Source organism: Macrobrachium rosenbergii, chromosome 22 (assembly GCF_040412425.1).
Source record: "Macrobrachium rosenbergii isolate ZJJX-2024 chromosome 22, ASM4041242v1, whole genome shotgun sequence".
Taxonomy (NCBI): domain Eukaryota; kingdom Metazoa; phylum Arthropoda; class Malacostraca; order Decapoda; family Palaemonidae; genus Macrobrachium; species Macrobrachium rosenbergii.
The window spans coordinates 33,820,930-33,843,523 of record NC_089762.1 but is presented as its reverse complement, the minus strand read 5'-3'; the positions used below and the strand labels follow the sequence as shown (position 1 = coordinate 33,843,523).

The 22,594-nt window shown below is 35.8% G+C and overlaps 1 long non-coding RNA gene across 1 annotated transcript; it reads left to right on the top strand.

The window, feature by feature from the left end:
• Positions 1 to 2,625: 2,625 nt before the first annotated feature.
• On the top strand, positions 2,626 to 12,597 carry LOC136850727 (uncharacterized). The gene is made up of 4 exons (XR_010856715.1): positions 2,626 to 2,747; positions 5,887 to 5,955; positions 8,315 to 9,270; positions 9,505 to 12,597. It is a non-coding gene; the product is annotated as an uncharacterized lncRNA (long non-coding RNA).
• The last annotated feature ends 9,997 nt before the right edge of the window (positions 12,598 to 22,594 follow it).

The window sequence follows — 22,594 nt, the reverse complement described above, 5'->3', positions numbered from 1 at the left end:
CGTTTATTAATATAATTAGTCTACCACATAGTATAGAAATGGGTGTATATAATACTTTGATTCCCGAGGGGCTAGTACTAAACACGGCGTCCCAAGGAGCGTCCGCCATGTTTAGTACTAGCACCTCGTAGTAGGTGACCCGTAGAAAACAAGCCAAAGTAACACCGACCAATCTTTGCCTTTTCCATCTTGTTGCGTCCTCCATTGCCTGAGATTTCTATTTGTAAATGTTATCAACTAGCTGGAATGTATAAAGGCTGGAGCTATCACATTAGATATAATTGTTGGACATTAAATAAATAGCCACTGGGAAAAGACTTGACATTCATTACCTCGAATGGGAGTCTGTACTTATTGTCAAACTCCTATTGCAAAAAGTCACATCTGATTTCCTGTTGTCCAGCAAGATGTTCAGAGACCTATGGCCATTAGCAGATTATATAATTTCTTTTGCTCAGTCAAGGTTTAAAAAAGAAAAATACAGTTTTTATGATGCGTCTCCAAGCGTTGAGATCATCAGCAACGGGGAAGTTGAAAAGATTAAGATTGAACCATCTATTACATGTCATTTCAGGGTAATAAATTAAATATATTTTATCTATTTTATTCTGCTTCATTAGGATCCAAAAGCACTATATGATATCACTTGTTGTACAGTGTGTTTTGGTGTACATTATTATCTAAAACAGTTCACTTTAACCACAACATATGCTGCTAAAACAAACTTATGGATGACAGCAAGAAAATATCCTGATAATGATTACATTAAAAGACTGTTCTTGAAATGGGGCACTGGTCATTAGTAGGTCACGTTGCAATCCGTCATCTAATGCTGCAAGGTCATTTTAGCTGAAGAAGACAGCTGTAATCAATTTGGCAATTTCCCGACTCCGTCCGTACCTCACACTTCTTTGGGCATTTTTTGGTTAGTGAATTGACTATGGCGTAAGTGGGACCTTCAAGTACTGGTGTGACTATGTCGTAAGTGGAACCGTCAAGTTTTGGTTTGATGGAAAGCAGGCCATTGCCTTTCGATGCAAGCAAAGCGATTGCTAAGAGAACAACGAAAACCTTTGCTGGCTTCATTGCTGCTCAGAATATCGTCTTCTTCAGAAAAATAGACTTCCTAGCTTGGTAACGCGCTAAGAGAAGCTTGTGTTCGGGGAAATTAACGTCGATAAGTACTTAGATTTTCTCACGTGACTTAGCTGTTAATGTGAAGACAATGTAGCCACGCAAGAGAGCAGGAAATCCTTTGGCAATAGACTCAACATCAAATTGAGACGTCTTGTGTGTTGTCAGGTTGTTTTAACTTGCGCGAAGAACGACGAAACACGCAAATTTAACTTCAACCACTGAGTGACGATCTTTGAACTCTTGTGAAGTTATAAAGCACTATGAATTAGCTATGGTCTGTGGCAGATGAACGATTTCTGAAACACTGTCCAGTAAGTTCGCCGTGAGCAGAAGAGCTATACTGCATGCCAACTTGAGCAGAAATGAGTGACATAATTTTTTATGTCTCGACAGGATGTGTCAAAGCGCTATCAATGTCATTTGAATGTGTGTCAGCGCTCTAACCTTTGGTATCTGCAACAAAAGGTCGACCACGTACCCATGCGTCATTTATTTATCTATTTTTTTTATTGGTTTGTCATCGCCTGAGATATAATCCCATTCACTTTCTTTATTGAAGGAAATGGTTGAATGACAACAATTTTATTGTAGTACGAAACCCAACATGACAGAAACAAATCACTTAAAATGCGAATACAGGCAATTAAGGAACATTGTCGATGACCATAGCAGTCTACATAGATCAATAAATCGTCAGGTAAATAACGTAATTTACGATTTCATGGCCAGTTTGATTATTCTGATATGAAAGAGATGGCCTCATGAACAGATTTACAGAGGTTCACACAGAGTATAATCGATAGCCAACGAGTTTTAAATGTTAGCGTTTGATTAATTCAAAAGGAACAGATTTAAAGACTAGCCTCAAGCATCACTTATGGTAATGCAATGTTATCAATCCTATTTTCTTGTCCTGTAAAAGTAAACTTGTTGTCCCCTGTTGCTTGTAAATGTATCTATGCAGCTCATCGTCACCCTTCGCGTCCGCACCGAATAAATATCAATAAAAAGAAAAAAAAAAAAGGGGAATATAAATCAGGAATAAGAATAAAAAGTAAGCAGCATACCCTTACTAGCCACTTCTCTCTCTCTCTCTCTCTCTCTCTCTCTCTCTCTCTCTCTCTCTCTCTCTCTCATTATGTTGTTGAAGAAACTTTTCTAGGAAAAAAATTAAAATTTTTTTGAGAGGAACGGTAAAAAATTAAGTTCAAAATTTACATGCATCATCATGCCTTTAAAGTGGCAATCGGGGTTTTTTTTAAAAAAGGAAGCATTTAGCGTTAACTTCCTTTCCTTCCCTATAATGCCTTCCTTAATTAAGGAGTTGGGAACACTCCTTGAAAAATTGAAAAGAAGAAGAAAGAAGCATTGTAGATGGCGCCTCTATCTTTCCAAGGACATCGAAGCCTCATGAAGAATCCTGTGTTAGTACCAATTGTATTTTCTTGTATTTGTAATCCTTGGTCTCCGGAGTTGAAGCCGAGACATGAATGAGAACTGTTAAGACTTTTCATCACGAGCAAATGAGGGGTTAATGAAAGATGTTTTATTTGGTCTTGTGTATCTCTAATTTCGACTAACTTTAAGCAAGTTCTGTCACGTAGAGACTTGTAAGTACTGGAAAATAAGGTGGGGAAGTTGTAGTTCCCGTCTAGTATAAAATATTTTAAACACAGGAGTATGTTCGTATTTCGTAATTTGAATCTAGTGATCGCTGTTCTCTATAGTCATGCTGGAAATGGTCAACATTCATGAAGACAGTATCATTATTGTGTACAAATAAAAAAATGTTTCCTTCCATGATGGAACATTTAATTGCATCGAATTTTGAGAGAGCAAATACTCTTACTTTCGTCTGAAGAGGTTCATGCTTGCTTGAAGCTGATTCCTCTAGATTAAAGGATGACTTAAGAACGGGATTTTAAGCTGGGGGTTTTCATTCTTTGCACTGTAAACATATTCACTTGAATGTTTTTCAATAGCTCTTTAAACTCTCTTAGAAGTTGGTGCTCCCAATAACCAGTAGTATTGTTAAAGGTTTGTTGATGGTTCATGTAAAATTTTGAATAACTGGTTAATGCTGAAGTTCATGATTATTGCAAGTCTAGGGTTTTTAGTACTTGTGTAGGTGGCTAGTCAGCAACTGCTTGCTAAATTCATTTAGGCAGTATTATCGGTCTAAGAAGTTTGAAAGTTTGTATAATTGATGGTGTGGTTAGTAAATATATTTCAGTGAAATGGTTCACCTCTAATTTGTAAGTTGAAATTTTAGATTAAGCCAGTCGCTGGCGAAGCTGTCATGCAGCCAAATATTGAGTCTCGCGAGGTTTGATATTTATTAAGCATTTATAACGGATTGTTTGAAGATCGCTGTACCTCTGTAATATATGCAGGATTATTGCAGAGGAATAATTTTTACTTTGTGATGAAGTAATTTATTAGGTTTGAAAACTTTCAGTATTCATGCCAATTTTCAATAAAGCCTTGCACTAGATCTTAACCTGCATATCGTTGTGTATTTGATGAGAACGTTTAAAATTGATCACATTTACCGTCAGATCTGACCTAAGTTGAAATGTTTGTCTTGAAGGAATGGGCTTTTTCCCAGAAAATTTAGTCGTTTGGGAGGTCGTGGAACGCTAATGTAGGTGAGACCAAGGTCTAGACACAGTCCAGGTATGTAATTAGGCCGTGGGTCTAGAGACCTAGGGTGAAACAGTCGCCAGACTCTCAGTAGTTAGCAATCAGCGTCCTGTTATGATTTCCAATATTTTATTTTTGGTAACCGTATACAAGAGACGCCATTGGCAAAGTCTAATTGTACATGATTCATCAATGGAATTTAAGACGCTGTATTTGAAAGGTCAACACAGATCAGTTCGGCCGATACTATTTAAAAAAATGCCGAGAAACATTTCTGTTGTCACTATTGGGAGCTGACGTAGGCTGATAATTTGGGTAATTAATAGACATTTCATTGTTGTTCAGAGGACGCTGTGCTGTTTGTTGAAGTATCGGCTTAGACTAAGTCATAGTTCGAACATTAAAATGATCAACGTATTAGAATATAAGTAACAGACAATTTGGGTTTCTGGCATCCAACTAGTGTCTAAAATCCGGTTATTCAAGTTAGTACACTTGTCAGTTAGTTAGTGCAAGCTCAGTAATTGTTTAACGATACCCAACGCTTTATTTTAGAGGCGTTTGTCCCAGTGTAATGACGGGCCACTTGCATTGGTTGCTCATCACAGCTGCTTGGAAATCGGTTGATTCGCTGGTATGTCAATTCCTAAAACTTTAACTTTTCGTCGGCTCACTGACATGTGCTCAATATGGGCCTTAGTGAAAGCTGACCAAAGGCTATTGGATTAAGTGTTTGACGTGCATACATAATCTTACTGAATATTCAAACAAAAGTAGTTAACTTGAGTTATATGAACAACCCTTCTACGAACTGCCATTGTCAGCCGAACAAAGTTGCCGAGCCGAGAACCCGGAGTCAGTCATTGTTGGTAAAGGCCTTATTTCTAAATCGGGGCCTCTTTCTCGGTTGTAGGATATCAGTGGCCAGAATTGAAATTGCAAACATCAGTTGCATGAGAGGTATGGGTCCATTGCTGGAAAGTTTGGAGAAATGGTCAACCTTACTACCGCTAATCGGTTATAATTTCACTAATGATTCAATAGCTATTGGCCGTTGGTATTGGCCACAAAATTCACTTCCATGACTCCCAAATTTTTGTATTAAAAGGTTGCAGGATAACCAACAATGCAACCAAGAGCGCTTGAGAAAATTATTTTACTTTATTTACCGGTACTGGACATTGGAATTCGTAATTTTTATAATTGCTACGAAAGGCATATTAAAGACTGTCGCAATTCTGTCAGATATTTGCCATCTTTTGTTGCAACATTCAAGCTCGTCTGGCTCGTACTAAACACAGCTTTCGTGCGAATGTGGGTTGCACTACCGTAAAAATCATGGATACTTTTTCGGATCATGCCAAGATTAGCGAACCCACTCGCTGCAGGGTTCGCTATTCTTTACAAGAAGATTATTGGGTTAGTTGTTCTTTACGTGGGAATAATCGGGTTCGCTGTTCTAGACATGAACACCTTGGGACAAGACATTTGATCCCCCAGGGGTTAGTACTAAACAAGGCGAAATACATTTGACGCCCCGGGGGCTAGTACTAAACACGGCGAAACAGTGTGGATGAATCGTTTCGCCGTGTTTAGTACTAGCCCTCATGTGGAATTGGAGTTCGGACCGGGAAGGATTGGACATTCATGGGGATCATTGGGTTAGCTGTTCTTGACATGGAGATGTTGGGTTCGCTGATCTTGACATGATCCCTTCTTCCCTTCTATGAGCACTTTTAGATAGTAATACCAGGCATTGCTAGAGTGAAATAAGATGATGAAATACCAGTTGACTAATAGTGGTGCAGGAGTTTTCCCAAAAAGTTTTCAGTCTTTTGTACAATGTAATATAATTCTACATTACTGAGTACGTATGAAATTGTTTTTCGGCTCAATCGTAGAAGTGCGCTTGAAGCTATTATGTATTTCGAAAAGTATACTAATGAGTTAAGCATTATATTTTCTTTCACTATGGTTTTGCAATAACCATAACCAGCACTGAGTGTGAGTGGGAGCAGTAAACTAAACTGACATTCAGAGTTAAATTTATTGTAGTTTGGTTATGATGTCCAATTAGTCCAACTGATATTTTTTTTTATTTTTCAGACCAAGTTTCTCAAGCAGGCAGAGTTACCTGGACGAGTAGGAAATGGCATTGTTGCTGGAAGTTAAAAGGTAAATACCAAACTGGCTGCTGTTGTACAATGGAACTAAAGATTTTAAAGAAAATGCTATGTATTGCAGAGACACCTTCAACCACTAAATCTAAATTGGATAGAAGTGGTTTTTATTCCTCCGGAATATGAAATGTTTTAATTACAAATTGTCATTGGTTTTAAAATCTGCCTTATGTGCACCTAAAAAAACCGGCTTAATTGTAGATAAAATTTCAAAAGTTAGATTTCTGTAGTCGGTGACAGAGTGATTTTTATATACTATAAAGTCCATAATCCAAATTACGACAGCAATTAAGGACATCTACTTCTGCCTAGGCTAATCTTGGCTACTGTCAGTCATTGATCATAGTGGGGTTTTGACTGCTAAGTTCTGAAAAATCTTCTTGCTCCAGTTATCTAATAACTTCACCTGAATTTAAAGTATGGAAAACGTAAGTTTATATATGATTAATTGGCGAATTACTATATTAAAGATATTCTGTGTGGTTTGCGTGAAAAAAATTGGTTACTTAAGGAATTGAGGGCTTCAACAGAATGACGATTTAATGAATCTTTAATCTATAAACAAGGGGCTGTGTGTCAATTTTGACAGAAGTGATTGACCTTAATTCCTGGTAAACTGGTATTACTCCATAACTGGAAGGTAAGAATTCATTCTACTAGAAAAAAAAAAATAGGGAACTTTCTCCTGAAGTTGGGGAAATGGCAGAATCGGTGTGCTATGACTCGGCTTCAAAGGAATGAAGTGTTCAAAAAAATGTTTTTGTTGCTAGGCGATATAAACAAAAACGAAAGGCAATCTCGTACCTTTAAAGAGCAGCAGATGTACTTTACACGTCTTCAAGGGCATTCTTTAAATATAATTTGCCTGTCTTGCCTAGTAGTTTTAACTTCATGTGGGGAGATTGAACCGAAGAAAGGTAGCGTCTGGAATTAAGGTCACAGTAGCTCACAGTTCTTAAAAATGCTGTTTCAAGTCACGTGGCTAACAGGCTCTATGACCATGGCAGTGGGTCCTTTGCAGAAGGAAGTGAAATATCTCTAGTGAATATGTTATGCCTTCAAAAGTAAAATTTCTTAGTTCAGACAAAACTTAGAATCTTGTCCAAAACAAAAGGTGACCTAACCGATGAAAATAGTCCCCCTGTGTTCTAGGAAAATTAACACAAAATTTCATAAGTTGTATCTTAGACAAGCAAACAAACAGAACATATCACAAAATGAAACAGGTGGCTGCGAAATTGAAATCTGTTTTTACAAAACTCTTAATAAAAACCTAAGCATAAGAAGGCAACTCATGAATAGCTCAAACATTAGTAATCTTAGACGAGAAATAGAAGCAGAGGAATTAGCAATACCTAAGAATAATCCAGTTACCTTAATTGGCTGTATATTTGCAATTGTTCTAAGTAACAAATTTGAAGGCTGTGTTTTGAAAAGCTTTATTGATACTTCAACGGGTTAGGTAAATTTCGTGTATCAGATTATTTGAATTTTGTACAACAGAATCCTCGAGTTCATGAGATGATTATCCTGTTATGTAAACAGCTTGGCCATAGGCAATAATGTTCATTCAGTGAGATGAATTTGCTAAGTTGATATACATGAGGTACGTAAAAATAGCCACTTAAATTTTGTTAAATTCTTGTCCGTGAAATAACCGCTGTGCACCATGGTTACCATGCAAATAAAAACAGCTTCCAGACCATCTACGTGGTCTATTTCTGTTAATTTTCAAATCCAGACCCATTTTTAAACTAAACATTCCCCTGGGCTTTTATCTGTAATGCTAATGTATAATGATCTTGATGGCAAGCCATGATTAGAATGAATAAATCTGCAAGCATTCCATTTAAACGCAGAATAATCAAATCCCAGAAGAGGTCTGAATAATACTAGGGATGGTGTAAAAGCTTGGGTGTAGTATTTACGCTTGCTTTAGGTTACGTACAAGTGTAATAAGTGGTATACTTTCAAAAACATTGGAAAGATTTGACAATTTTCTTTTGAGTAAATTGAGGTATTCACTTAGAAACATAAAATAGGGTAGATATAGTCTTCAGATTTACCACAGGTGTGCCTTGGGCTTGTCACAGGAGGAGAAGTTAGTGAACGGGAAAATTAATGTAATAGTAGGTGAGCTTGAGAGGCAAGTCACAAGTGCCAATTTTCTCAACATGTAGACTTTGTTTTTCAAGTTACACAAAAAATTAAGAGTTTTGATTATTCAGCTTGCACCTCAGTATCTAAAAATATGAACAAAACGTTGCCTGACAGTTCTATAAACCACTATTGTAAAATCAGGCTAGAAATAGGAAATAGTCTGAACTGTTGTATCAAATGGTTTTCTTTTCTAGGTTGAAACCGGAGGATCTGAATGATAAAATACATAAAATCTCTTCAGTAAGATCCACACGATCTGATGAACTTTTGGTGGCCGTGAAATGATGAAGTGTGAATTCCTGTTGCAAAAAATATCACGAAGTTATCGGAGTCACTTTAGATGAAAGTTGATTTAATGGCAAACAGTGACATTTGATGGCAAACAGTGAACTTTGATGGCAAGTCAAGGTCAAAAGTCTGCTTTTTCAATTTTTGAAGTAAAGGAGTTAAAATCCCTTAAGATTTTTCCAAACTGGAACTCGAACTAGCTTTATAAAAGGGATCAAGATAGCCTTCTACCACCTTGTTTGCAACAATGGACATCATCAGCTTGACTTGCTGTCTACTGAAGATGCTTGAAAAGAACTCAAGACTTGAAACTAGATGTAGAAACTCCCGGGTTTTTCAAGCAGTTAAAATTTCTAACAATGCTTGCATATCATAAAGATGTCACAAGTTCATTCTACTATCTGTGACGAGTTGCTTGGCAGGGGATAGTGAAGCTCTCTTCATGTAGGACCTGATTATCATGTATCAAAAGGAGAGGAGCAAGTACAGAGGTTTGATGAAGGTACAGAACATTACTGAGAAATTCATGACATTTGAGTCGTCTTCAAGTAGAAATGGTAGTATATTTGGAAATCCTTAAGGGAGCCATACTACTGACCATGCAGACTGGATCTACCAACCACCATTCTACCCTCCCTGTTCTGAAGCAGCATGTAGATTACAGACACATTGAGGCACAGTTACGTAATGGCCAGGAAAGGAGGAAGTCTTTGTTGAAGGCACTAAATTTCAATGGTCAATTGGATAACAAAGGGCACCCATTCTATAGTATTATTCAAGTATCCCCCCAATGAAGAATCTTCATAATGAAGTCAGATGTGACGTCATATCAGAACTATGCAACTGCTGCCCTGGTAAGACTGTAAGTAGTCAAGCCAATTAAAATGGTAATACTACTTAGCTTTTGAATACCAAGAAAATTTTAGAGAAATTATGCTCTCTAGTTTATGCTAACATGGAATCAACAATCGTTATAAAATACTCCTCCTATTCAATTATCCTAGTAAATGTTGATAATGACTGAAAATTCAAGTTTACAAAATACGGTCAAGTAGAATTTTAATTGGCTAAAAATTTCACGTTTTATTCTTTTCAGGATCCAACTTCTGTGCTCCTGATAGGATACAAATCTGGATAATTTCCACAACACATTTAACAAGCACTTTTCAACCGCTTCAACCATGGCACCACTTCGTGACTTATATTTCTGAAATAAGAGTTATTGGGTAAAGTTTTAATAGTGGGATTCTGATGATTATATTTTAATATGAAATGACTAGACTCTTTAGGATTAAATCAGTTTCTAGTAACTGACGTTGATTCAGACACTTAAGTATTATTGAAGTGAATTTCTAATAGTTCTTTTGACTTGGACATTCAGAAAATCTGCATGCCAAAATTTTAACGTCAGTTTTTAGAATAAGTTTAAGAGTTGGATATCTGATTTGTTCAGTATTTGGTTTTCAACACTGAAAAGCTGTTATACTTTTGCACCTGGATGTTTCACGCTAGCTTTTTTCTTAATGATATTGCCAAATTGAACTTAAAGAAATAAGAGGGACTAGACACTTTGAAATTATTTTATATTTATGGTGTGAAAACTATGGGTATTCAGCACATTTTTTCTTTCAGGCCAAGTGACATGTTTTGAGTGATCAGTACTACTCTTAAGTTCAGAGATTCTTTATTTTCATATTTCTACTTTAAATCCTTTCACACAAGTTTAAAGTTCTTGTTTAATTTTCCGTACTTTATTTAAGGAAATGTTAAGGTATTACAGCCACTTGGTAACAACTATTGTTCATCCACATCCTGAAACGGGTATTGTTCACAATATTAGTAACATAAATTGTACTGGTCACATAAATTGCATCAATCAAACAATGTTTTCTCAAAAATATTCTATACAGCCAATATTAAGCTTTTATAGTATCAGTCTATCCGATTATTTGGCAGGCATGCATCATAAATAATTGTGTAATTATAATATTACAACGTAATTTTCCCTTTTGTTGGGCTTCCTTAATATTTTCTTGACAGAATTCCACTTTATGACAGAGTCACCTGAAGCTTGTACATATGACATTCCATCTCGTTTTCTGATGTCCTATTTTATTGCATTTCTTTGCTTCGTCTCATATCGTTTGTTGTGAATGCTCTTAATTTTCACACCAGGTTTGCGTGCAGAATGACAGTTTTCAAGACTGATACAGCAAGGAATTCTTGTGGAAAAAAGGTTGAGAAATAACAGCAGGAATTTCGCTATGCATAATTCAGGGTATAGCTTAAGAGTACCTTTTCTAATTATTAACAGCTATGCATTTCTTTGGAGATGCCGAAAAGGGTTTTCATAGAAATTTCTTGTTCTGTTTAGTCTACAAATTTCTTGTAACTGTTTTGCCGTTTGTCACTGTTAATGTGGGGAAATGTGTAAACTCTCAGATCTTTCAACATTAATGCTCTCACGATTTTAATTGTGTGCGCCAGTTGGATTGAATCTTTTAGTAACTAAATTGTAACTGTAAATTTAAGTTACGAAAGTTCTTATCACAAATACCTGAAGCATCAGAGGTTCATGTAACACTGAATCTTAATGATCCATATTAAACGAAGGTAAATTATTCTCCACGTTAATTTTTACTAGTCAGGTTATGATCACACCAGGTTCAAGGCATTGAAGTTAGATTTCTTAGATATCAAATTTCCTCCTTCCAGCGTTTAGTTTACTAATCAATTTTCCTTTGAGAAATATTCGTGTAGTTATGATCCCTGTTAACCAAATTATCGTCACTGAAATTTATGCAATATTTACTCTGCATCACCTAGAGGTTTAAGTTGCAATACCTTGAAGTATGCATGACTGCACCTGCCTATACTGTAGTTGCCTAATCACAGAAGATAATGTTCTAAATGTTATACAAACCAATGATTTCATTTTTGGATTTTCGCAAATGCTCCCTATTGAATTGGTTTTAGATTTTATTTGAATATTTTGATATTACTGTTGTGACTATGTTGTAGTTTTACATTTAACTAGAAATGTTTTCATGAGAGCATTGTTAAAATTGGCAATGAATATAACAAATTGTGTAATTGCATAGGTTTATGTATTTTTTATAAGTATTTATGTACTGAATATGGGAACTTCTGTATTTACATCAGTGAATATAACAAATTGTGTAATTTTATAGGTTCATATATTTTGTATACGCATTTTTTATGTATTGAATAAGGGAACTTCGGTATTGACATGTTTTAAATACAGCTCTCATTATGCCACCTGGAGAATGTTATTGAATTTGCTCTACTGTAGTAAAAAAGGTTTTCAAAAGTGTTAGTGGTTATAGAATTCTGTTCTTTATGCTCAAACTGACGTATCAGGATAGCCTTGATTTTCTGAAGATAGGTTTATATTAGCGCACACAACTAAAACCATATCATGTGTATGCAATAATTCAGTTTAGCACGAATTTTGCGATTTTCTTAGTAGGTCCCAACTTCTTCATGCCAACCCAATAATATCAACTTGGTCTAGTGGTTGTGTTATCTTGATATACAACGATACAAAGTTCATGATTAACATATTTAACTATTTTAAAATATGGACCTTTTGCCGCCCCTCAGGCAACAGCTTTTTAAATGAAAGTTGTATCTTCTGTTTTTGAAATCATGTGTTAATATATTAAGGTATTATACTCAGTATCATATAGGTAGGTGAAATATTGCAATAAGATTCATGAAATTTTGAATCGTTTGGCATGATAAATCCCGATTTCCCGGAGAATTTTGTCATTTGAATCAATTTTTTTTGTACATTTTTTTTTATCATAAAATTTCTACGTCCATAACTTTTTCCCAGCCTTTTAAAGACATTTTTATGTAATTATAAAGGAAATTACACGTGGTTACAATCTGCGCAGTCAAAGTTCCAAAAAAACTAATAGTTCATTAGAAAATTTTGGGAAATTAAAATCTTGGAAAATGAAAGAGAGCAGAATGAATGTCCCCAGGCAAATTTTATGAATTTCCTGCGGAATTCACTCATTAAATTTTATTCTCGATCTTATTAACATCTGAACGAAATTTGGATTTTGAGAACAATCGAATTAAAGATATTCCTCACCAAACGACAGACGTCTTGGAGACATTATGCATATTAAAAGCATTTTGAGCGGTTAAAAACTAATATGCTGTAACTAAAAAAAAAAAAAAAAAAGTCAACTTTGGCTTGAACTTTTTAAGAAAACCTTCTAGCAAAACTTTCTAAACCACTCCTGGGATATCTTTGCGAGCTTGTATTTTATATTTTAGATATTTTTTCTAATAGGCCTACCTCCATTTTTCCGAGGACTGCATCCTTTAATCCTTGATATTAGGTGGAACAGGCCACTGACGAATGCCAGTCTAAAAAGCTCCTGCCATATATGTACCATCATCATCACTGGATTTCTTTCCTTTTCTTTTTACCTCTTCTTATTCTCCCTCTTTTCTTTTCCCTCTTTTTGCTTTTCCCTCTTTTCATCTTTTCCCTCTTTCCTGGATACTTGCTTCAGCAGGTATATCACCCTTGATGATAGAAGAACCACCATACTCTATATAGGTTGTGCTCCATTGAACTCATTTGTAGTGCAAAGGGTGTTGTAGTCCAACCATGAATTTTCCTTTGTGCACTTTTTCTATAATTTCGAACGAAACGCTTCATTCCTATTTGTTTGACTTTTGATAATTGATCTGTGTCCGTGAGTTCTCCATGAACATCTTTGGTTTCTCGTCTGTGCTTGATGACTGTGGTACTGCAACAAAAAGGTCATTTTTCAACTCGGGAACAATTGATTTATTTCTGCCGTTAGTATATTTTGACCTTCAAAAGATCATTTTCATTGCCTTAACTTTTGGTCTTTTTATATATTACCCGTCTTGTTTCAGTAAATCAAATATGTACTGACCCTTTTAGCAAAATGATTAACATACATCCCTTCTTCATTATATTAAGGTTCATATAACCCATTTCCATCATTCATATTCTATTCTCTAGTGTTTTTATTACATCATTGCTTCGGAGGACAGTTACTTAATTAGTTCTTGGCTCGAAGAGTTTCTTAAATATTTACGTTCCGTACGCAGCCTTGCGATGTAAGACAAATCACACTTAAATTCCATTTTAAAAGGTAAACGGTGAAGCTTAGGTAGGATGGGTGAGACCCTGTTATCAGGGATTTGTTTATTATTGATTGGAAACTTTTAAATTACGCTTATGTAAATTTGATATAGGATCTGTCATAAGGTGTACAGTATTGAAGTTTGCTTTCAAATGGCACTATTCTTATTTTCTTAAACAGATTACTATAAAATTTCATTTTTTAAATTCTAACCTTTTATCTTTATTTTAACTACTTTCTTACATAAATTGTGCATGTTCATTATTCTCAAAAAGTTTTTGTTAATTCTTTTGTCGCTGGAAAATTTACTTTAGCAGTGCTCGTAGTTTTACACTTTAATTAAAAGGTGTGGGGGCTGGTATAGGATGCACAAGCCTTCATCTAACATACGTATTCTTTTCTTGAGTTACTTGTAATTTTTAATACGGAATATATCTAATACCAATAGGTGTTTCTCTAAAGGGCTAAATGAGAAGCTAAAAAGTAAATTGTGTAAATGTCGTTGCAGTAGTCAGCAATTTACGATCATAATTTAAATGAAAATTATCGAGTTCTTGATTTATATAACCTCTGGTGTTGATACAGAAGTTCTCTCTTGTATGTTTTATGTAAAAAAACTGGAAATATTACAAAAGCTGGAAAGATTATAATAAAGGAACTCCTTGGAGTCAACGCTACAGCGTCTCGAGGAGGCGAGTGAGTGTTCTCAGCGTAAGGCAACCAGGCGGGTGTCATCGTCCATTTCAGAAAATGGTTCAAACTCTTGTTCATGAAGAAGACGTTCAAGTTAGATGCCTAATTGTTCAGTGAAGGAAGGAGCCCTTCTCGTCCTTTTATTTTTCCACATCGAAAGTATCTGAGTTGGCCTCTAATGCTGAAGAACTATCCCGTTTCCTACTTGTTTTTTTTTTTAGAAAGGAATTATCGTGAGCTTAACCATATTGTTACTCGTTATACAATCGGTGGTGTTTGCTGATGCAATATTTTGATTTCATGCGTTTTTATAGTGGCTGTGGTTGCAAATGTTGGGCAGATTATTTCATTACTTACACTTCAACATGGGTTTTGTCCAGCTTCTGTACGCCATAATACGTTTTTTTTTATATAATTTAAGAAACTAAAAATTAAACTAACTTTTTAAAGAAGACTGCATACGACTCATTGATAATTTTGTTAATGATTGGGTTTTCACTGGTTATCTGGATCAAGAGACACTCTATCAATGTTTCGTTTGTCTGCACTGGTAATGAGTTTATAAATTATCGTTTTCATTGCTTATAGTGTGAAACTTTTCCCGTTCCACTTCATTTCAGTAGGTAATTGATAAACAGCTGTTTAAAATGTACATAAACTATTGCTAGATGTAATAACGAACAAGTTATTCTAAACATCCCCCCCCCTCATTTTAGCCATTAAAATTGGTCATCCTTCAAGTCGTCCTTAGATGTAATAAGGAACAAGTTATTCTAAACATCCCCCCCCTCATTTTAGCCATTAAAAATGGTCATCCTTCAAGTCGTCCTTAGATGTAATAAGGAACAAGTTATTCTAAACATCCCCCTCATTTTAGCTTCAAGTCGTCCTTAAAATTGGTCATCCTTCAAGTCGTCCTTAATATCTTGCTTTATGGTACTTTTCGTTGCAATTCAAGGTCCGTTGGCCACCTGAAAAGGGGGTACCAGCTTGCGGAGTAAATGCCACTTCTTGCCTTCAGATTTCTTTTCATTCTTTGTACTTGACATAAAGAAGGGATAAAACATCACAAGAGCCAACTTCAGATATTTGTGTGAGGGATCCTTCGGTTGCATTCAATAGACTGGGGGTTTACGAAAAGATAGAGGATGTCGACGTTCATATTAACTTAATGAGAAATAAAGTGGCCATAGTATGTTATGTTAATGAGAATATTTAAATCAGAAACTGATAATTCCAATCATTCCAGATTTTAATTTATACATTGCGGGTAATTTTTGTTGACAGAAACTGAAAGAAAAGCTTAGATGAGGTAATCAGATTTTTGTTCATGTAAGAAAAAAAGGTGCGTTTTGATCGTGTATGACTTTATCAGATTTTAAATTTCTGTTAAACAGTTTTCACTCGATACAGGCAGCTGTGAGGGCATGGCACTATTAATTGCTGATAACGTCATGAACCATTCAGTAAAGTCTTTTAAAGATTCTGTTTATTTAATATATGGTGTTCTCGATGCTTAAAATTTAGTGTGAATTTAATTTCATACATTGTCATTTAGATTATTTGAACAAAGTTCACTATCAACTGCGTTGCTATTAAGATTTTCGAATGGTATTGTTGACCTCTTAAACTGTTGACTTGATAATTTTACGAGCGTTTGTAGACAAGACTTGGCTTGATTTGAGTAAAGTTCTTCCACTAGATTATCTGCTAGTTCTCTCAGGGCCTACTTTAAGATTTGAAACGTTTAAATGATAAATTGGTATAGTTATTAGTATTTCTTAGAGAGAGAGAGAGAGAGAGAGAGAGAGAGAGAGAGAGAGAGAGAGAGAGAGAGAGAGAGAGAGAGAGAGAGCGCTAGCATCCGTGATAGTATCGAATTCAGTTAGAAATGCGGGGTCAGTACATTAACTTTTAATGAGAATTAGTTTTTTCCATATCAGAGCAAGTTTGTCTATTTAAAATTTTGTTTTTAAAGGCCTCCTCATAGTTCTGCTAAATGGATGGGAAGCGAATATTTTTCCACTCCTATTCCTGGTAAATCTAGCTGGTGAACTTTGTTCATAGATCTTATTTCAGTCAAAAAATTAGTATATTTTAAAGTTTTCGTATGTTCTTCAACTTTAGCTTTTTGCAGGCCTGGTTAAACTTGGAAAATTCTGATAGACCTTGTCAGAGGTGTGTAATTTTAACTTTTTCATCGTAATTTAACATTTTCCAGGGAATGACAGATTACTGTTCATTGCCATGTAGTCTTGAAAAAGAGGTTGCGTTCGAACCAAATTTAAAAGAGCGTACTAAAAGTAATTTCTTAGATATCTAAGTCTATTTGAGGCGTTTTCTGTTCTAATTGCATTAGATAACTGTTTTAAATGGATACAAGGTATTCGGTTCAATAATTTCAAAAGTTACAAAATCTTTAAATATTTAGTTTAACTACTTTGTTAACTATCAGGGAATGAAAGATTCAGTAACAAAATCTTTAAATATTTAGTTTAACTACTTAGTTGACTATCAGGGAGTGATAGATTTAGTACATTTTGATCATGTCTATAGTAACGCGAGTCTGGCAAAGTTTTTCTTCAGATTTGTATGGGGATGAATTTCCACCTATTGATTTTACCATAATCGAAGTTGAATATTTTTTAAAAGTTCACTTGCGTCCATTCTCTTTTATAAACACGTATTTAGCAAGTTATTTTGTTGATAATCCTTTTCCCTTTTTATTGAGTATAAAATAGGTTCCTGAAGAGCATCTGGTCAATTATTTGGAAAGTTTCGTTGTAATGGAAGTTTTTGTGCATTTTGAAGCGAATACTGTTGCAGGTCTGTTACTCTACTAAGATTTCGAACTTTCAAATCTCACCTTGAATTGCTACAAGGAAGGCATAAATTCAGTTCTTGTTAATTTTCAAATCCATATAATGAAAGACTACTTAATTTCTGTAAATTTTGCCATAGCCCTCATACTGCCCGTGTTCAAAGTGAGCTTATTTGGATATACGGACCACATCATCAGCTTTTCAGTTTAAATTTGAAGATGATACTAATCAGTGAGATAAAAAATTTTGATGTCATCGTCCATCCCCTTTCAATCCTGTAGGCGGGTAGTGCCGTCAGTGCATCTCACGCAGTGCATTGTAGGCATTACTAAGGTTGTTTCCAGCGTCCCTTCGGCCCGTAGCTGCACCTATTTTCATTCCTTTTAAAGTACCTCTCTTCATATTCCTTTTCTTCCATCTTACTTTTCATCCTCTCCTAACAATTGTTTCATAGTGCAACTGCAAGGTTTTTCCTCCTGTTACAGCTTTAAAAAAATTTTACTTTCAGTTTACCTTTCAGCACTTGGCCTTTGGCCTAAATTTGATATTTAATTCCATTCCATCCCCTTGCAATGACAAATACGTTATATTTCTTTATTGGAGGTGCCATGGTATGATGGAATCATTCATAAAAATCTTTAAAAATACATAAATATAGATGCAGACGAAGCAGTTGCCTATTGGTTATTGTGCATCGTATAATGAGAAACAAAATAACCCCAGTATTCGATTGGGTACTATTAATGTCATTCCTTAACTCAGTCTTCCATCTTGGTTTCCAGTTTTTGCTGATGTTAATCTTATACGAAATGTTTTATTGAACACAAATTTACGTTCAAATAATGAATTTCCGGACATTGCAAATTTTTCATATATACGACATCTTACTTTTCAACTCGAATCTGATAAATCTTATTTTCTTCCAGAACTGTTTCAAAAACTGGAGAAAGTCGCTTCAAACACTGATTTACGAGAAGCGATGATACAAATTAAGTTTCACAATTTTCTCAAGTGTGTTTATTTTGTATAAATTAAGTTTTCATTCTACAGATTACTGAAGCCGGCATAAATGTTTAAGTGAAGATGCTGATAAGGCAGTCAAAACTGTAATTTCAACGACTAAATCAACATTTAAATATACATCTTCCTGTCTGATGTGTTACGATTTTGAAAATTCCATCATATTAGGTAATTAGCAAACGTTTTGGAGACAGTGTTCTGAAAGTACTTTTAGCCAATTCTGGGATTGTGTTCATTCCAAAAATACCACCCACTGGAGTAAAAACAAGTGAAGTTGTAGCATAATAAATATGATGTAATAAGATCGGTTAAACTGTTCTTTATGAATACAGTAATTCCTTAACTCTTAAAAGCTTTGAAACTTTTATAGTTGAATCTTATTTCGGTCTACTTGTTTTTTACTAGCATTAAACAACGGCAGTCGTTAGCGCCCAACAGCTGTATAGAAAATCGAGCCAAGCCTTTTCTCACTCTTGACTCCCAAAATACACACAAATTAGCGCTCATGCGGTGCACTGTAGGCGTTACTTAAGGTTCTTTGCAGCGTGCCTTCGGCCCCTAACTGCAACCCCTTTCGTTCATTTTACTGTACCTCCTTTCATGTTCTCTTACTTTCATCTTACTTTCCACCCTCTCCTAACAATTGATTCATAGTGCAACTACTAGGTCTTCCTCCTGTTACACCTTTCAAACCTTTTACTGTCAATTCCGTTTCAGCGCTGAATGACCTCATAAATCCCGGTGCTTGGCCTTTGGCTTAAATTCCCAAATTCTATATTCAATTCAGTTTCTCTCTCTCTCTCTCTCTCTCTCTCTCTCTCTCTCTCTCTCTCTCTTTGGTATGTGCGTGTTTAGTACCAAATTGGTTTAATGATAACACCTCAGTCATGTCTCCTAAAAGTAGTTTTAAAATACGTCACCAGTAACAAATGATTTTATCGAAGTCAAAATTTGTATCATCTGGGGATTTGTCAATGGCTATTATGAAAATGTATCATAATAATTAGCTGAATAATTTTTGACTTGAAAAACTGTAGCAGCCACAATCCGTTTTAAATATGGCTCGCAGACGTTGATTTAAGATTGGTATGATGACGAATCCGAGAGCATATTGTTTTTGTGAGAAAATCTGACTATAGAAATAACTTTTAATAGGCTTTTTGCCTTTATTTTCGGGGCAATATGGAAATTCATGTTTATCGTCATAGGTGCATGGCATTGTGTAAATTATAATCTATAGAATGTAATTTGGAGAATTTCTTTAGCAACCTGATCTGAGTTGGCTGGTGGTCCGTGTGCAGTAGAAGGCGACTTAAGTCCGATTTGATTATCTCGCTGGTGGGAGAAGCCGAGATAATGAGAACATTCGCTGTGCATCTCTTCCTCTTTACCCGACTCAATCACTTACATGGCGTGATGGACAATCGGGGCAGGATTTGGTGTTTGCGCTGTCTTGTCTGCTTTTGAGGGGGCTGGGCGGGCCTCTTGCGATCAATTGTACCATATTTGCTGTAGATTTGGGGGCGACTTGATATTCCCATTGAGAATAAATATATCGATAATTGTATTGTATTTCTTAGTTTTCCTGGATGACCCCCTTTATTTTCCTAAATTTTTGCCTTTTGGAAGTCTTGAATATAGTAGGAGTACATTACATGCAATTAAAAAAAAATGTGAATACTGGTTTTCTCAGAGGATGCTTTGTGAGTTTCAAAAATTTTCATCATTGTCATAGACCTCTGATAAAGGTTCAAGTAACCTGAAAAATGGTATGTCATCAGTGTCATAGTGTTAGGCGATTCAAGTATGTGCTTTATAAACTGCTGTTTTAGCAATTACAGTGCGTGAGTTTTGATTGCAGTGTCAACCTTCCTAAATTTATTGACCATTAGACAAAAGTTGATTTTGGAAAGACAAATTTCATAATATAAAACTGTTGTAAGAGATATTCTTGAAACAATTAATACTAAATTACGGGAACGTGAAGATAAAATAACGAAAACTTCGGAAATATAAAGATGTTACCGCTGAAATAAGTTGGTAGTCGTTTTCTTTATTGGACAAAGGAAAATTCAGGAAATTAAAACTAACGTAGTTTTAAAGGCTGGTCATTCTAACCCGTGGAAAATGTGTTCACCGAATATATATTTTACGCATATGGTGGGAGAAACTTCATTGATCCAGATAAACATGGGTTCTAAAGATTATTTCTTAAGGCGCAAAGAGTTACAAGCAATTTAATTCCCAGTTAAGACGCTCAACTTACTCTATTCACTGACAGAAAACGTGTTCTATTCGAGCGTAAACTAGACAAAATTTAGAGGCGTTTTCTTTGACAGGGTAAGATTTGCTAACATTGGTAACAACTGTACATGGGTTCCACAAGTTTTCTTTATTCACGATTTTGAAAACTTGGTAATGCAAATCAGAATAGAAGAACGTCAATTTTGTACATAATGAATAAAAATTCTCAAGGTTTTGGTGTCTTTGGTAATGCTTTTCTTGTTATAGTGAACAAGGCTTTTAATCTATTTACCATCAAGGTGTGCTTTGTGTAACGAAAGGTGCCCATATACAGAGGATTGGTGTACTACAGGCACAGTAAACATGCATAGTTCGGTATATAGCTATTGGTGGCAACACCCTTCGTTTGCCGAGTAACCAGGTATTGTTTAAGCTCATGATAATTCCTCCCATGAATACAATTGGAAAACAGGAAGCTTTCCAGCATTAGTAAGGGTTAAATATTCGAGTGGAAAGAAACAAGGTCGATAAGGGTTCCTCTCTTCTTTGAACAGTAGGTATACAACTCGAACCTCCCCTTCATGTCTAAAGAGATTTGGGACCATTTTCTGAAATGAACGATGACACCTGTCTGGTTGCCTTACGCTGCGAACACCTGCTCGTCTCCTCGAGCGCTGTTGTGTTGACTTCAAGGGTGAAAAAAAAATTTTCGAATTTTTTTTCATTCAAAAAATAAGCAACCTCCCCAAACCTTTTGTGTGTATTTTTATAGGTTAAATAAAAGAGTTTGTGGTGATTTCCTGAGTTTTTATTCTCAAACCTAACAGCATATCTAATACACTACTACTTTGAACATGGCACGTCTTTATTCCCAAGCATTTCCTCCTCTCTCATGAAGAGACACGAAACTGCCTACATTTTGCTACCCATCAACTCTACAACAGAAGGAAATAAAATATCGAAAATAAAAAAAAATAACAAATAAAAAAATGCTTCACCACATAGGAGTACCACTTTACAAAGTATGCAAATGGGACGGTGGGATCGGTTAGTGGATGTAAACAAATACCCAAAGGACTCTGGCAACAACTTAATACTGACCATTAAAAGCGAGGTCTGCATCATATGAAATGAACTATGTCGAGAACTAGTTCCATTACGAAACTTATCTCCTTTACTTCACGCTTCCAAGTGAAACGTTTGTATCTACGAGTTGGGTTTGAGAAAGAGAATACAAATTTTGCCTAAAGGCCAAGCGTTGGTCCATGAGGCCATTCTGCCCTGAAACAGAAATTGACAGTAAAAAGGTGTGAAACGGGTAATAAGAGGTTAACCTCGCAGTTGCACTATTAAAAAAATGTTTGGGAAGGGTGGAAAGTAAGAAGAGAATATGAACGGAGCTACAGTAAAATAAATGATAGGGGTTGCATCTAGGGACCGAAGGACTCTGCAAATAACTTTAGGTAACGCCTACAGTGCACAACATGAGGTGCACCGACGGCACTACCCCTAAAGAGGAGTTGGGTTTTACAACATGCTTCAAATTATTGATTTGGCAAATTAATTTTTCGGAAGTGTTTATAGACAGGATCACACGAGTACTTTTTCTAGCATTTTTCCGGTATCTTGCCACCAATTATGACAACATATTTGCCAACTCTGGAGTAAAGACATTAACACAGAAAACGTGCTCTTGGAAAGCTGCACACAGAATGTGACAACGAACGGTGATTTGCCCGATCATCCTAAATCTGAAGTTTGTATCCCAACCAAGCTCACTCATTCCTGAGAGTCCTGAATAGCAGCTATACAAAAAGACCTTTGTCTATACGAATACAAACGTAAACTTTTGATGCTAGATGCATAGATCAACCAATCATTTCCTGTGGCACCCACGGCGATAAATAGGGCCTCGATGAACTCAGGCCACCACATTGTCCTGGGGAACACCTCAAGATCTCCCCAACACTCATCTCCCGCCTCATTGTCCTCAACCACGTCTCCTTTGGACTGCCTCTACCTCTTCTACCAAGGGCAACCCACCCCGGTGCATCTCGTACTATTCCCTGTCTTCCACACACATGGCCTAGCCATTTCCAGCGTGAGAACCTAACATACTCATCGACCGGCTGCACCCCCGTTACTTCTCTGATTCTGTTATTTGATATCCTATCCCGCCAATTAATTCCTAATATTCTTCTGAGTGCCTTATTTTTGAATGCTAAGAATTTATTATCCGAAGTCACTG